The 17,289-nt window shown below is 34.8% G+C and overlaps 1 long non-coding RNA gene across 1 annotated transcript; it reads right to left on the bottom strand.

The window, feature by feature from the left end:
- Window positions 1-1,880: 1,880 nt before the first annotated feature.
- Window positions 1,881-7,963, bottom strand: LOC123586329. Its single transcript, XR_006706741.1, has 2 exons — window positions 7,727-7,963; window positions 1,881-2,672 (listed from the first exon to the last, which is right to left on the bottom strand). It is a non-coding gene; the product is annotated as an uncharacterized LOC123586329 (long non-coding RNA).
- Between the last annotated feature and the right edge of the window lie 9,326 nt (window positions 7,964-17,289).

Here is a 17,289-nt window from a genome sequence, read left to right as displayed (position 1 = left end):
TTGGCACAGGGCAAAGAGAAAGAATTTTATTGAAATTTTTAAATAAGATTTTATAATTTAAGAAAGAATTTGAAATGTGTTAAAAATGTAAGAGAAGTAGGCTGAGAGAAGACTAAACAAGAGAAAGAAGAAAATGCATATATAAATAAGTGTAAGTCTGTTAGGCAAAATGTAAAAATATTGGAAAAAAAGATAAGTTAAACAGACTGTTTTAAGATAGGCAAATTATCTCTATACACCGATATCTATATTGGAAGAGAAAACAAACCACAAGTCAGAAATATTGCACAAATGAGAAATAACCATCATTGCCATTGCTATTTCTTTTACTTTCGTTCATACTAAACACAAGTCACTTCCTATAAACTAAATATGGTATTATTGTATCATTCGAAGTAATTTGCACTGAATTCTACATCTTTTCTTCACTCTCATTTTTATAAGATGCTTATATCACATTATTGTTCAGTCACCTTATTGCATAATGTCATTCATTAATCCCAATCATGTTAACCCTTCAGACACCTTTAAAAGTGCAGAATGTTTTATTCCTTTGTAATGTTTGTTAGGATTAAATAAAGGTCACTTTCAAGAAAATGCCTAGAACACCTATCAAAAAATATCTAGAATATTTATCAAAAAAACACATCATATTGGGTTTTTTTTTTTATCCCAGCTTTACCTCACAGACCTTCTTCTTTGTGAATGAAAAAGAATTTTTAGCATTTACTTTAATATTTTAAATGTTTAAATTATCTAAATTAATTTTTAGTTTCCATTTCTTTGGCCAGCTGGCTCTTTTTCACGATCTGAATGGTGATGGTGATGATGACGATGATGGAGAAAAGAAAGGAAGGAGGTGGAGAGAAGAGAAGATTTTCTAAAACACTTCCACTCATAGTGGACCTCATTTCTAAAATAATAAACTTACTAAATAGTCTCTAAACTCATCCACTGGTCTAAAATAATGAAATTTGTTATACTGAGGTTGTAACTTCTGGTTTTATTTAATATGATCTAATTTCAGAAATTAACTTACAGATGGACCTAAGTGTAAACGGCTCAACAGGACTTGCTCACATTCAAAAACAATTTTTTTTGATCTGTGCTTTTTTTCCTCTATGGTTATTTTTAAGGTATTTCAGTTTAAAAAAAAAAAAAAACCACTACATTAAATGATTATTTGAGCTGGCCAATTTTATTTATATGGTAGATATTGTGGTTAGTTACTCATCGGAAGACTGTAGCTGATATCCACAGTCACTTACTATCTCCCACAATTTGAGAAAGTTTACTTATGAACAACACTAAGCGCCTGTTTAAAAGTTTTGAAAGGGAAGTTATAATATCAACTTTGCAATATTTTGGCTGACTAAATAAAATTATATGTAATTCATCCAGCACTCATAAAAGATAAATAATAGATACTCTAAGTAAAAATCTCTATTTTCCTGTTCTCACTTGTCTTCATATTACTAAAACTTATTAAAAACTGTATTATTTTAAAATGCCATGTTCTTAAAATCCTGAATCTGTCTCCCTTTTACATTTAGCTTGGGGTTGCATGCTACTTAAGGGATGGTGTTACATTTCAAATACTGCCAAGTGCTCATATGATTTTACTATATCAATTACTTTTAATATTTGGGGGGTTTTTTGTTTTGTTTTTTTAATGTTTATTTATTTTTGAGAGACCATGCATGAGCAGGAGAGGAGCAGAGAGAGAGAAAGACACAGAATCCGAAGCAGGCTCCAGGCTCTGAGCTGTCAGCACAGAGCCCAACACGGGGCTCAAACCCACGAACTGCGGGATCATGACCCAAGCCGAAGTCAGACTCAACTGACTGAGCCACCCAGGCGCCCCATAAACTTTTAATATCTGCAAGAAAAAAAACTATTTTAATAGTTGAAAATTATCATTTTCAAAAAGATTTTTTTATTTGAAAAGGTGGACTCCTATTTTGTTCATGCTTCTAATTAACATGAATAACCAGTTCATTTACATTGAGATATGAATGAATTTTCATCTGCTGGTAGAGATAGGAAATGTGAATGTGTCTTTGAGAGGAAGTACACGATGTGGTTTGAGATTATAGTCACTGATTTTGAGTCTATTACATCCCAGAATGCACAAATGAATACATTGATTAAGCAGATCTCTATCAAGAAATTAATAGATATGATTCTAATTGCCTTGAGGTCCGATATAAAATATGACTGAATGTAATTACGTAATTTTGTATACATTTTGGTTATACCATTGTTACTGTTTTTGATGATGATGATGATTCCAGGTTTTTAAATTACCTGGCCAAGAAGAAATATACGACTAATTTTCTTTAAAGAGAAGGCCGTACTGAACTCAATTTTCATTTGTCAGTCAAAACACTTCAAAGTTAAAATTTTTGGTAACGTGACATGAGGGTACTGAACTAGATAGAAGAGATTCTACACTTAGAGACACTTACCATGGAAATGAATGTCATTGCATGTACATCATTAGAAAATAGAATTGATGCATCATCCACATGGTTGAGGTGGACACTAATGGAAAGTCCTGTGAATCTGTTGAGACCATTTGAACATGCCACTGTAGAGAGAAGCATTGAAACAGCGTAGGTGAGCCAAATCATTCCAGGATTTCTGGTTTGGATAGTGTGATGAATGGTTTTCTGGAAAGGGAGAGAGAGAGAGAGAAGAATTCAAAAAACATATTCTGTTCATTGCCAAAGATTTCCAGATAAATTACAGAAAGGTTGGAACCTCATTTTCAGAATGCCAAATTATAACACATGGGGCATTTCCTGAATGCTCAATTCAACACTTGATAACAACATCAGAAAAGTTTACATCACTTCTGGGATAATAGCAGGATTCACTTGAGAAACATGTGAATGACAGACTATGCTCTAGTTCATCATTTGGCCAACTGCTGAGTCACCAACTGTCACTCCAGCCAGTTCACATGGGGGCTGATGAGTGTGCCTTGAGTTATCACAACAAGAACAGCATGAACAGGCAACAAAAGAAACTGAGTCTCTCACAATGGCATCCACTATGAAAATCATTTGATCTTTTAGGATAATAAAGATGGAAATAATTTGGATAACACTCATATATTTAGCCATTCATTATTTTTAATGACACTTTAATCAATGTGCAATGAGGAAAGCAGTATAAAAGGAGATTGAACTCCCCACACTTAAATTATTCAGTTCAGTATCTGGTGAGTAGTCCATCTTTTTCAGTTAATTTTCCTACAGAGCTGCCCCCAGAAAGCCTACTCATGTCTAAAAGGTTCTTGAAGGTTACTTTTCATTTCCACTGTCGATGACACTACTTTTGGCAGTCAAAGACTTCCTATAGTTAAAGACCTAAAGGCACTCTTAAATATACAAAAATGCTTCATGGCAGTAACTATAAATACCGTTGAGCATTTGTGTATTTGGGGAGGGATGAGATAATGTGAGAAAGTTAGGATAGCCTTCGTGTACATATGCTTAAATTAATATTTTTCATTATACTTACCTGTGCATAAAAATTTATTACATAGTATATAGTATATTTGTTATCCCATAGGATGTGTTTCAAATATTTGGGAATACTGAAGAAATACACATAAATACATTATAAAATCTAAAGTATTACTCCACATTCAAATTTCATATTCTGGCTTTTCTGTGATGTTTACATCAATTATCAATAAATATATGTGCATATATATGTTAATGGAAAAATGTCTAAGTATCTATCTCTTAGCTATAGTTTCCTCCAAAGACTTTATAAATATTCTGAAGTTATATTGTGTAAAATGTTTATGCAAAGAATCATTTCCTTTTTTAAGACGACGAAAATTAGTAATTGATTTTATCCTGTTAAAATAATGGCGTAGCACTTTCTTATTGCTGAGTTTCTCAGAATGCATTTTCTCCCTTTGTAAAGAGCTTGGTAATTGTTGCCTCTTAGTCATTTAAATACAATGAAACATTGTTTCAATGTTTCATCGTCTAAAAATAGAAACAATGAGGGAGAATTTTAGTCCCCTATAATTGCTAAAAAACATACTTTGTAATAATAAAATTAAAAATTGGAATCTAGTAAATTCATAATTTTTAGACTTTTTTCAATATTTCTTTCAAAGCCACAATTTGTAGGATGGACAAGTTCACTGTGTTGTTGATATCAGGATGATAAAGAGCTTAGATTAACAGTTTATTTTTTTCCTTAATGTTTATTTATTTTTGAGAGAGAGAGAGAGAGCACGAGCGAGCAAGCACAAGTGGGGGAGGGGCAGAGAGAAAGGGAGACACAGAATCCAACGCCAACTCCAGGCTCCAAGCTGTCAGCACATAGCTCAATGTGGGGCTCGAACCCACAAACCTTGAGATCATGACCTGAGCCAAAGTCGGCCGCCTAACTGACTGCCACCCAGGCGTCCCTTAGATTAACAGTTTAGATTAACTGATTATTGATTTAGAGTCAAGTGTGTGTGTGTGTGTGTGTGTGTGTGTGTGTGTGTCACTTAAGTAGCTAATCAGAGATGGGAAGACCAGGTCGGTTAATATATTGGCTGGTCGTTTGTCTCTGATATCACTCAATCACGGAAAATATCTCATATGGGAAAGCATCTACATAGTAAATAGAATCATTAAATCCACCCAGAAACTGTTCACAGGAAGCCTTCTCCGCATTTCTTATGCCTGGCTGCCCCTTCTATGTCAAGGGGACTGGGGAACACCATCCTCTGTTTTCCACATCATGCTAAATTAATTTCCTGTAAATTTGTCTGTTTCATATCACTAAATTATTTGTTGAGTGTCTACTGTCTACACAAAACTATCCTTGATGCCAGAGCCTATATCCCACATTGTATCCCCTAGTACTTCGGAGTACATAGAACTCAAAAATAATGTTTTTTTAAAAAAGTATAAACAAATAAGAGATGAAACAAGAAATTAGACAGAATGAACAGACATGCTTTCTGAATTCTGAGTTATCTAATTATGTGTCCTGGGTTTCAGAGTTGGAAAATGATTGCTGCTCATCTACTGGTAACAAATGACTTTGGACTTCAAGAGAACTTGTGCATAGCTGCATGTGCCTCTCAACCCACCTCTGGATGGCATGGAGAGAGAAGCTGGGCTTTGTATGTGTCTCTGCCTCTCATTTAAAAGAATTTTCTTTTTCTAAGTTGTGACAGAGACCATGCTGCAAGGACCATAACAAGCATTTTTTCTTTCTGAATTTCGGTACTAGTTAGGAATATCAACCAACATTTATTTCTTGATCCTCTCACAGTCCAATGCATGTCACTGGGGTGGGAGGCTCTCTGCATACTGCTATCCAGGACCCAGACTTCTCTGCATTTCTCCTCTAAGGCTTCTGAAGTTCTTACTGGCATCTTCTCCACCTAGCTGAGTAATAAGCAAAGATAACAAACATGGGACATGGCATGAAAGTGTTTAGGAGTCAGATCTGGAAATGGGTACATCAGTTTCACTCTTCTATTGGCCAGCAGGCCCCACACACTTGCAAAGGCTCTTGACAAATGTCTAGCAGTGTGCCCGGGAAGATGAGGAAGAACATGGCCACTGGTGAGCACTAACATTCTCCGCTACTAAAACTTCATGGTGTTTAGGAGTTTATTTTAATGATATTTGTCACTACTAAGCATTAAAAAAAAAAGGATAGGAAAAAATAAGAGAAAAATGTACAAACTGTCTATTAGCAAATGATAGTTCTGTTTTTCTCTTCCCAAACAAAATAGACATTGGTCTTAAGTGTTTGGGAAAGGATAGAAATTAGACTGCTGCCAGGAAGTTTTCCATAGGTGAACTTCCCATAGCTATGGGAAAATGACCTAAAGTAATTTGTAATAGGCAAGTATTTTTAATCAGTCATATATATGGGTATATGTGTGTGAACCTGTATCTGTATTTATATGGCAATCTCTATATGAATCCACACACATCCATATACTTCCTCCCAGGAGTTGTATACTTCTTGTCTTGCTTAAGAAATAAAGGTATAAGGGGTATTTTCTAGATTAGAAATCAGCAGTTAGAGTGAGAGCACAAAAACATTCTTTATTCCCTTCCATTGTGGTGTAAGCTCTCCCCCAAAGTCTAACATTTCTCTTTGAATTATTTTTCCTTTTTACAACGGAAGGGAAAAATGTGTCCCCTGGAGGCATTTCACAGGGTTAGAGTAACAGCCAGAATTTCTCACATTGCCTTCTATAGGACCTTGAAATCTCAAAGGCAAGCAAAGTCAATAGGGAGGTTCTGTTGCTTATGGTTCAGTGATCTCATCCTTGCTTTGGGCAGGCTATGGTGATAGTAAGAGTTTAAGAAATGCAGGTTATATTAAAAGTTTCCTAGGCATCTGCACAGCTAGGACAGAATTAAGTAGAATGTCATCTGCAAATAAATCAACTCAACATTTGCATGATATATATCTCTCTTTATAAAGGTTTTCTTACACATTGTATGGTTTTACAGAAATTTCACTTTATAATTTTTGTTAATTTTATTTTTCCCCTTATAGATTTCTGGATATTTTATTTATTATAATTTAACTTGTAAACAATAAGATATTTAATATCAAAATTATTCAGATAACATTTTTAATTAGCTTGCAGGGTGTTTGCTCTCTTTTTCTTCTTTCCATTATACCAAATTTAAATGTTTAACTTTAATAAAATTCCATGTGAAATAAAATAAATATGCCAAAAAATGTTTATTCATCAGGTATGTTTTCATATACTTGAAGTCAAGAAAAGCTATTAATATTAGATACTGTAGTAAAAACCCAAACATCTGTCTTAGATCAAAGCTTTTCAGTATTATCCTGCTGATCTGAAATTATCTTACTGTAAAATTTAATGCAAAAGAAGTACTTTAGGTATATCATAAATACTTAAAACAACATTTGCAAATATAGTCAATGAAATGAAAATAACCTCCTACTATATGATCTAGTGAAAAATAAATTTATAGTTTATTTAATACAGAATAATTATAAGCTGGTTATTAAATTCCCTATAAAAACCACTTTCTCACCTTTTATTTTTAGTTTGAATGACATATCTTTTTATATAATATTAAATATAATTACTAAAAGAGCTATTATAAATTTATCACATTTATTTGTTTGTGACATATAATATTGATAGCCTATTATGTTCCAAGTATTATACAGCAATAATTTAGAAAATGACATGTTGATAACTACCACGTAGTATAACTGTATTTTATATCATTCAGAGAATTTTCACATATAGTATCCTATTTGAGTCTCAGAAAAAAGTGAATTTCCTTAAAAAAATTTCTGGTACCCAAATCTTTGATATTTTTCTCTAGTACACCATGCAGACTTTCTATTGAAACATGAAAGTTTCTAGAATATTTCATATAGGTAATCTTCTAGCTAGACAATATTATTTAGGTCATACTTTCTTCCTTTACTTGCCTACACAATAAGAAATTTCATAGATTTGAGAAAGGGTAGGGCTAAATACTATCATCCCTAGGAGCTGGGTTTAAATTAATTGCAAACTTTACCTTCTACTACATTCTACATGGTATCAAAGTTTCATTAGATGAAAAAAAAAGATGAAAAAAGTATTTTTACAGTTCATTTACTGCTTCAATATCCATACACCATTAGTTGCAACAACACTAAACTTGAAATCGTGTGGCCTGAATCTGAGCTCTCCTACACTTACCAGCCACACCACTGAGCAAGTCCTTCAGCCAGTTTCCACCTCTGTGACAATGGTTTTTGTTGTTGCTGCTGCTGCTGCTGCTGCTGCTGGTGATGATGACAGGAAAATAATTATTCAGAGCTTACTCTCTGAAGTCCTTCACCTTGATGCTTAAAACGTATCCTATTTAATAAAACTTACTTCATAGATTGTGAAGTTATTTATTATATACATATGTAAGTATATTTTCACATACATAGATCCAATGTCTCCACATTCAATGCTGTGGTAAAAAAAAAGTATCACTTTCTAAAATTTATATGAAAAAACAAAAAATCCACAATAGTTAGCACAACATTGAAGGCGTTGGAGGCAAAGTTGGAAGACTAACACTTATTAAGACTTATTTATTTATATATTTATTTATCTTTTATAAACAATCTTTTTTTTAATGTTTATTTATTTTGAGAGATAGTGTGAGCAGGGCAGGGGCAGAGAGACACAGAGAAAGAGAGAGAGAGAAAGAGAGAGAGAGAGAGAGAATCCCAAGCAGGTTCCATGCTGTCAGCAGTTTGTGAGATCATGACCTGAGCCAAAATCAAGAGTTGGACACTTAGCAGATTGGGTTGGACACTTAGCTGACTGAGCCACCCAGGTGCCCCAAGCCTTATTTAAAAAATTTTTTAATGTTTATTTATTTTTGAAAGAGAGAGACAGAGAACGAGTGGGAGAGGGGCAGAGAGAGAGAGAGGGGGCAGGATACACAGAATCAGAAGCAGGATCCAGGCATCTGAACCAACAAACCATGAGATCATGACCTGAGCCGAAGTTGGATGCTTAACCAACTGAGCCACCCAGGTTCCCCCCCAAGACTTATTTTAAAGCCCCAGTCATCAAGATGGGGAGGTACTGGTGAAATAATAGACAAGTAAACCAATGGGACAGAATACAAGGACATAGATCCACGTAAACATAGTCAACTGATCTTCAACAAAGGAACACAGTAATACAATGGAGCAAAAATAGTCTTTTTTAAAGAAAAATTTTAATGTTATTTATTTATTTCTGAGAGAGAGAGAGAGACAGACAGACAGACAGACTGTGAGCAGGGGGGGGGCAGAGAGACAGAGAGACACAGAATCAGAAGCAGGCTCCAGGCTCTAAGCTGTCAGCATAAAGCCTGATGTGGGGCTCAAAGTCATGAGTCATGAGATCATGATCCTGAGCCAAAGTTGTACGCTCAACCGACTGAGCCACCCAGGCACCCTTAAAAAATAGTCTTTGTAACAAATGGTATTGGAACAACTAGACATGCATATGCAAAAAAAAAAAAAAAATTGAATGTAGATATGGAGCTTAAAACCTTCCCCAAAATTAACTCAAAATGAATCATATATCTAAATGTAAAATCTGGAACCCAAAAATTAACTCAAAATGAATCATATATATAAATGTAAAATCTAGAAACATAAAACTCCTAGAAGCTAACATAGGAGAAAACCTAGTTGACCTTGGGTATAATAATGACTTTTTAGATACAATACTAAAAGCAAGATCCATGAGAGAAATAATAGGTAAACTGGATTTCATTAAAATTTAAAACCTCTGTTTTGGGAAAGACATTGTCAAGAGAATAAGAAGACAAGCCACAGACAGTGAGAAAATATTTGCAAAAAAAATATCCAAAAGCAACACTGACTTTTTCCCTGATAAAGTGCTGCTATCCAATAAATACAAATAATACTTATTAAACCTCAACAATAAGAAAATGAACAACCTAATTTGAAAAATGGGGAAAAGGCCTGAGCATACATCTCATGAAAAAGATAAAAGAGATATACGGATGGCAAATAGAAATATTAAAAGATACTCGACATCGTATGTTAATAAAGCATTATATATTAAAATAACAAGATATCATCACACACCTCTCAGAATCATCAAAATCTGGATTTCTGATAACAACAAATGCTGGTATGGATGTGAAGCAACAGGGACTCTTGTTTATTCGTGATGAGAATGCAAAATGGTAGAGCCACTTTGGGAGACAGTTTGGGTGTTTTTTTACAAAATCAAACATACTTTTACCATACAATACGACAATCATGCTCCTTCATGTTTACTCAAAGGAGCCGAAAACTTGGGTCCACACAAAAACCTCCTCGAGAACATTTATAGAAGTTTATTTATAACTACCCAAATTTGGAGGCAACCATGATGTCCTTCAGTAGGTGAATCGATGAATAAACTGTGGTACTCCGGCAATGGTATATTATTCAGCACTAAAAAGAAATGATTTATGAAACCATAAAAAGACATGGAAGAACCTTAAATGCACATTACTAAGTGAAAGAGGCCAATGTGAAAAGTCTACATACACTATGATCCCAAATATATGATTTTCTGGAAAGGCAAACTATGGATATGGTAAAAGATGAGTAAATGCTAGAGGTAGGGAGGGTGGTGTGGGGACAATGGATGAGTTGAACACAGAGGATTTTTAGAGCAGTGAAAATGCTTTGCATGATCCTGTAATGATAATTATATGTCATTACACATTTGTCCAAATCCTTAGAATATACAAGAGTAAACCCTAATGTAAAGCATGCACTTCGGGTGATTGTAATGTGTCAGTGTAGTTTCACAAATTGTAACCAATATACTACTCTGGTGGGGGATATTGATTACAGAGGATGCTATGCAAGTATGGGGATAGGGGGACTATGGGAAATCTATATACCCTTCAGTCAGTTTTGCTGTCAAACTAAAACTTCTCTGAAAAATAAAGCCTTAAAAAAAAAAAACAAACAACTCAAGCTGGCTGCCATGTGTAAAATGAGGACAAAGACATGATACTAGAAAACAATTAAGAAGCTACTACGTTGGTCAAAAGGAGAACTAACCAAGGGTTGGATATTAAAGTTGTGACAGTGGAAATCAAGAATTGAATATATTTTAAAAATTTGTTGGAAGTAGAGTGAACAGGATTTTTTGCAGATTACATGTAAAGGGTACTGGCAGGGGAAATATCAAAGGTAATGGTTTGGTATTTGTTAAGTAGGCAGTTGGATATAAGTCTGGTTCAGGCACAAGAATGTCAACATATAGATCCATGGTTATATTGCCATCCTAGAGTGCTTGGAAATTTTATGGGAGCATGTCTTGGATGCCGCAATGTTTGGGAGATGCTACTGATATGTGCTTGGCAACGTCTGGGAATGCTAGATGGTCTGCATTCGGTATGACAGTTTGGCAAAACAAATTACTGTCCCATATCCTGCACAACGTTTCAATGTTCCCCTCAACCAAATACTCTAAAAAGATAAATTGGTAGTAATTAAGCACAGGATAATCCTATTTTTTTTTTTACAAGAAGTTACATAAAAGGCCCAGGGATTTGTGAGAAGGTTGTTAGGGTGAGAGAAATTTAAATAAATACATTGTATCTGAGAATCCGAGAATATGCTTACTCACTCTGTTTTTCTGTCTACTCAATGTTTTATTGTGTTTCCAAGCATACATCTGATGGTAAAGGGTTTCAGTGCTGCAGCACAGCTGTTTAAAATCAGTGAGGCTGAGGTGCCTGGGTGGCTCAGTTGGTTAAGCACCTCACTTTTGGTTTTGGCTCAGGTCATGATCTCATGGTTCACGGGTTTGAGCCCCATGTTGGGTTCTGCACTGAGCCATGCAGAGCCTTCTTGGGATTCTCTGTCTCTGTCTCTGTCTCTCTCTGCCCCTCCCCAACTCGTGCTTGCTCTCTCTCTCTCTCTCCCTCAAAATAAATAAACTAAAAAAAAAAAATTAAATAAAATCAATGAGACCAATTTCATCTATGTAACAGATGATTGAATATTATTTGAGTGAAATTGTATTAAGGAATTAAGTTAATAAAAAAATTTTAAAGACAATTCATATCACTGACTAGATGACCTCCTATAGCAAAAAATTATATGTGGAAGTGTTACATTTGTTTTGGGTTGTTTTCCAGCTTTGCTGCGATTCTGTCCCCAGAGGTCTAACACACAAGTTCTCTATTGCCTCTTATATTACTGCTTCTTTTTCCAATCTTTCCTCTAGTCCCTGTTGCCTATTGAAGTAGAGCTCAGGGTTTGTTTTTTTTTTTTAGTACTAGAGACGAAATGTATGCCTCCATTTGTGATAGAATTTCAAGATAGAAAATATATTTGAGATCTTGAGATGCTTTATCATTACCTCATTTCATGCAATAACATAGGAATTATTTTGATACTATACTTAGAAAAAAGGCACAGCTCCTTCACAGAATATCTATCTATTTTGTTGCTTTCACCTCAACGTCTGAAATTTATCTTGGCTGGCTTTCTTACTTCCACTGGCCTCATTTCCCTCTTCTTATAATTTACAAATGAATTGTATTTATTATAACTTATTCTGAACTAGTTTTTACTCTTATGCTCATTTCTACCTCTCTGTACTTTTATTTTCTTCTGCTTCTTATATGGATTGGGTTCTGATTTCATCAATCCTGCTAAATCCAAATATGTTTATAACACATAGGCACAAGCGTTACCTAGGTTATGTCTTCCAATAAAGACATTCTCGACATTTCCACATTAAGGTGAATTATTTTATTTTAAATCAATTTCCTTCTACTTTTCCTTTGTCTTTGAGTTAGTTGGTTTATCATTTTTTTTCTAATCATATCTGTGGGTCATTTATATTATCTATAAGTTTTATGTGGGCATAGTAGAGAAGGCAGTGTTATATAAGATTTCATCAAACAGAAAGCAATAGGTTCAATAGGAATGAGATCCACTGATATAAATGTTATGTTAGTCATACTACTAGAGAAGACCATCCAGGAATGGCACAGCCAGAAAGAGGAGGGCCCAGGACACTGCTCTAAGATATGCTAACACATAGATTTTAGGTAGAAGAGGAACAGTAAAAATGATGGGGAGGAGTAGCCAGTGAGGCAGAGAAAAAACAGGAGATATCAGTGCCATGGAAGCCAAGAGAAAGGAGCGTCTCAAAACGGAAAGCGGGTTCGCTCTGTTAAAGGTTGCTGTGAATTTGGGGCACCTGGGTGGCTCAGTCGGTTGAGCATCTGCTTCGGCTTAGGTCATGATCTCGCGGTCCACGAGTTCAAGCCCCACATCGGGCTCTGTGCTGACAGCTCAAAGCCTGCAGCCTGCTTGGGATTCTGTGTCTCCCTCTCTCTGCCCCTCCCCCACTCATGCTCTGTCTCTCTGTCTCTCTCTCTCTCTCTCTCTCTCTCTCTGTCAAAAATAAAGAAACTTAAAAAAAAAAGGTTGCTGTGAATTCGAAGATGGAGAAGTGTTCTTAGGATTTGGCAAGATGGTGGTTATCGCCTTTAAGAGCAGTTTCAAAGGAAATCCAGGAAATCCAGGTTAGAGTCATTTGAATAGTTAATTGGAGGTAGAAGCAGAGAAAAAAAAAAATTCTTGCAATGAAAATAAAACTTGTATCTAGTGAGGATTTTAAATTTTTTTAATGTTTATTTCTGAGAGAGAGACACACAGAGTGTGAGCGGGGGAGGGTCAGAGAGAGAGGGAGACACAGGATCCGAAGCAGGCTCCAGGCTCTGAGCTGTCAGCACAGAGCCCGACGTGGGGCTCAAACTCACAAACTATGAGATCATGACCTGAGCTGAAGTTGGATGCTCAACCAACTGAGCTACTCAGGCACCCCTGTAGTGAGGATTTTAGAACAAGGGTAAAATCTTTTAGGATAAGATATGTTAGAACCAGGTAAAAAATGATTACATTTTAGCAGCTGAGTCTTCTGATTCTTTTGATCACAAATTTAGCTTATACAGGAGAATATGCTTGTTACACCTGGTCACTAAAATTTTCAAGATAACATAATTTTGAATTCTGGCAAAATAGGCATAAATATGAAAATGGAAAACTTGACATTGAAATCAGAAAAAAAAATATTCTTGGCACAAAAAAGGTACTCAGAATTAATTTTTGGATGAATAAATAGATCATTTGTAAATGACTGATGTTCTTGGAAAGGATGTACATCCGAAAGCTACTTTAGATATTCCCAGACTTGCTGTTGAGAATGTATTTATCCTTACCATTTAAAAGAAAGAAAATAAAGTCTCCCTCATCTTTTTTCCCCCAAAGAACGGAGTAAATACTTGATGAATATTTGTTTGGCCATCTATGTAAACATTATAGCTTAAATATTAAAACTACATAGAAAATCATCTATTGACACTGGAAGTGAGAAAAAGAGCTGGTGACATTTCTTGTGTTTTGAAGCACTTCACTAACATTTTGTGCAACACCTTTAAGTTCTTGTTACAACAACATAAAATACACAATTCCAGTAGAATTTTTGCCCAATGCAATTTTCTCTTTAACAGAATAACTCAAAATAAAATGATAAAAACCGTTTTACCTGGCAAAACATTTCTGTTGATCATCATAAAGCAACTTCAGGAAGAATGGCTTTTTAAGACATACGTATGCTTGAAGACATTTTAATATGTGAAGCCAGGCCGGCCTGAAAATGAAGGCTAAACTAAAAACTGATTGGAGGGGGGAAATTCTCCAAATGATTTTTTAATATTTTGGAGACAACAATTCAAAAGCTAACTTAGTAGGGAAATATAGAAGTAATTAAATAGGTAGATTTGTATGAACAGAAGGGTTTCCCCTAATGCTAATTATTGGAACATATACATCACAAGTCACTTACCCCTAATACAAAGTAGCTTATCAATAGAAAAACTTTAGTTAGGTCACACTGAAACACCTGTGCCCAATTTCAAATTGTTTGTGTCACTTATCTTGGCCTCATCATATTTATTGCTGGCTGGGGGTCAAGGCAAGTGGTGGTGAAAATGGAGGTGGATTCGTGGTTCTAATGAAATTGTGAATATTGCATTCTTATGAGGAAACCTCTAATATGAATCACACTAAGGATCTTTCAGTTAAAATCATAGAATCAGTTTCCTATTTGCCACACACTCCCCAGGAATTCTCCACATGGAGATGGCTGATTTATTTCTTTCTGTAATGTTTATTTATTTATTTCGAAAGAGAGATAGAGAGCACACCTGCACACATGAGCAAGCCTGGGGAGAAGAAAAGAGGGAGGGAGAGAGAATCCCAAGTAGGCTCCGTGCTGTCAGCACAGAGCCCAAGGATGAGGGGGTCCATCTCAGGAGCCATGAGATCATGACCTGAGCCAAAATCAAGAGTCCAATGCTTAACCAACTGAGCCACCCAGGCGCCCCTGACCAATTTATTTCTAAAAGAAATTTGACTTAGACCGTGTTTGTGTTAGTCCAGTGAACCTGTGAAAGGTCTAATTACTTTTGTGGAGAAGATTATACACCCACACAGAGGGGAATAATTTCAATGGCTAATTTGAAAAACTGTAATAAAAAAGAGTTAAATTTTTAAATAATAGTAATATCCTATTATGTATAGTTCCTATAATAATAATTCAATTTTACTTTTTGCTGAACTGCCACCCTTAAAAACATTTCTTAAAATGTGTATTCTTTCTTCTAATATTGACATTTCACATATCTCTTCTCTCACCTCTGGGATCACAGAGATGTCATCCATCATTAGACATTCTTTGATCTTAAGTTCTCTGTCTGTCTGTCTGTCTGTCTCTAAGGGTTACTATATACTTTGGCACATAATGTGAATTCCTTAATTTCAAGATCTCACATAATTTAAAATAAATGACTTCCTGTACTCAGCAATTTTTAAATTTCAATATTATGAATTTAAGTTTGCTTATAATGAGTAATAGCTGTATTTATGAACACTCTGGAGAATATAATCCATTCTATTTAGAATGCTCAATTATTTATAAATTTATTGTAAACAATGCATTGATTTCTTTTCTGTAAATAATCAAGCTCTGGGACAGAAGCATAGCACCCCTTGTTCCTTATGCTAGTGTTTGCAGTTTATGTTTAGATTTTCAAGTTTGGCCTTCAGGGATTATTTTTTTGATTTTCCATGTTTGAAAAAGTGGTGATTTTTTCCCTCTATCCATAAAAATTAAATTTCATCATCATTCAATTTGCAATTTTCCCTAGCGATCTCTACTGCTTTTGCAAAATATAGAAGGCACTTTGTGAATCCAGGTCTATGTAGTACTTAGAAAGACATAAATCACCTGCTCAATCTTCTCACTTGATGGATGAGAAAACTAAGGTTCTGACAGGTGAAATTATTTCTCCAAGATCATAAAACTGGTTAATAGAAAGGGAATTGCTCAAAATTAATTTCTAAAAAGAGTGTTTTATCATCTAGAAAAAAAAACCCTGAAAATCTGCTAAGTGAAACAAAAACATTTTAAACAAAATGAAAGTCATTTTATTGTAGAAACATAAACTATTTAGAAAGTAAAATTATCATTATTTCAAACATACACACACACACACAAACACACACAAGCTTGACATTTTCATTGCAATTAATAGCTCCAACATTCTTTTCCTTCTAAAATTTTATTGGAGGAGTAGGCTAGTTGTGTTCCTAGATATGCCCTTGGCTAGTTCTGAAGCAGAATCATCACATAATGATCCTACTCCAGCTGTGATCATATGAATGATCTTTGTACACTTGTGTTACACTTGGAAAATATGTTTATGCTGAGTTGCTATGTTGCAGGACATTGATGACAAATCTAGATGAAACTCAGAATAGCACTTTAATGGATTTGCTGCTGGCTATGAAAAAATAGCCTTGAATTAAATCAAACATATTTTTGGTCTTACTGTGAATCAAGAAAAAAAAATTTTCATATGGGTGTTCACAGTTTAATTTAGTTTGAAAAAGAATAAATCTCTAGGCACTGTCTGTATTATAAATTCCCACTGCTACCTTTTTATTTCCATGTAACATGTAAATCGTTTTGTTCTATGAAATAAATGCTTTCGTATATGAATATTTCAAGTCTTGCTAGAGTATGTCAGATTACTCTTAAATGTAGAATTTCATAGACCACTAACAAAGCTGTGATTTAATCTTTAATAACAGTGTAACATAAATTGAATTCATCTGGTTGCTGCGTGGCTCAGTGCATGCTTATACAGCTTTGGTATTCGGTGAGTAGCTATGTGAATTTTATTAAGCAAATCATCTCTGGGATACAGAGTGGTCTCCATTATGGAAGCAACATAAATCTGATAGCTACATGGACCAAGGGCAGAATCAGCAATGAAATCTATGTATCAAGCCCTAAATCACTTTTTGAAATAAAATGTGAGAAGTTTTCAGCTTTATTCATGACTGGGAAATTTTAATGTATTAAGTTCAATGGACAAAGTGCGAAGGGAGTAATAATAAGCTACATTACAGATGCATTTTGAACAGTGAAAGTTCGAAAGAAAAAAAAGAACAGGAAACTCTAATGCCAGTCTACTACTGCTGATGTACATCTTTTTTTTTTTTTTTCTTTTAACAAACAGGAAAGAGTGTAGTCAGTTTATTTGGCCTGTCTTTTATGTAAGACCACGCTTCTTAACTGCCTCATTTCCAGTTTTACTCAAAGGTTATTTTCCATTGCCCTACCCAACTTTTCCACATATATCAATTAGATGG

This window comes from Leopardus geoffroyi, chromosome C3 (assembly GCF_018350155.1).
Source record: "Leopardus geoffroyi isolate Oge1 chromosome C3, O.geoffroyi_Oge1_pat1.0, whole genome shotgun sequence".
Lineage (NCBI taxonomy): Eukaryota > Metazoa > Chordata > Mammalia > Carnivora > Felidae > Leopardus > Leopardus geoffroyi.
The sequence above is the reverse complement of the archived record's forward strand: the minus strand, read 5'-3'. Positions and strand labels throughout refer to the sequence as shown.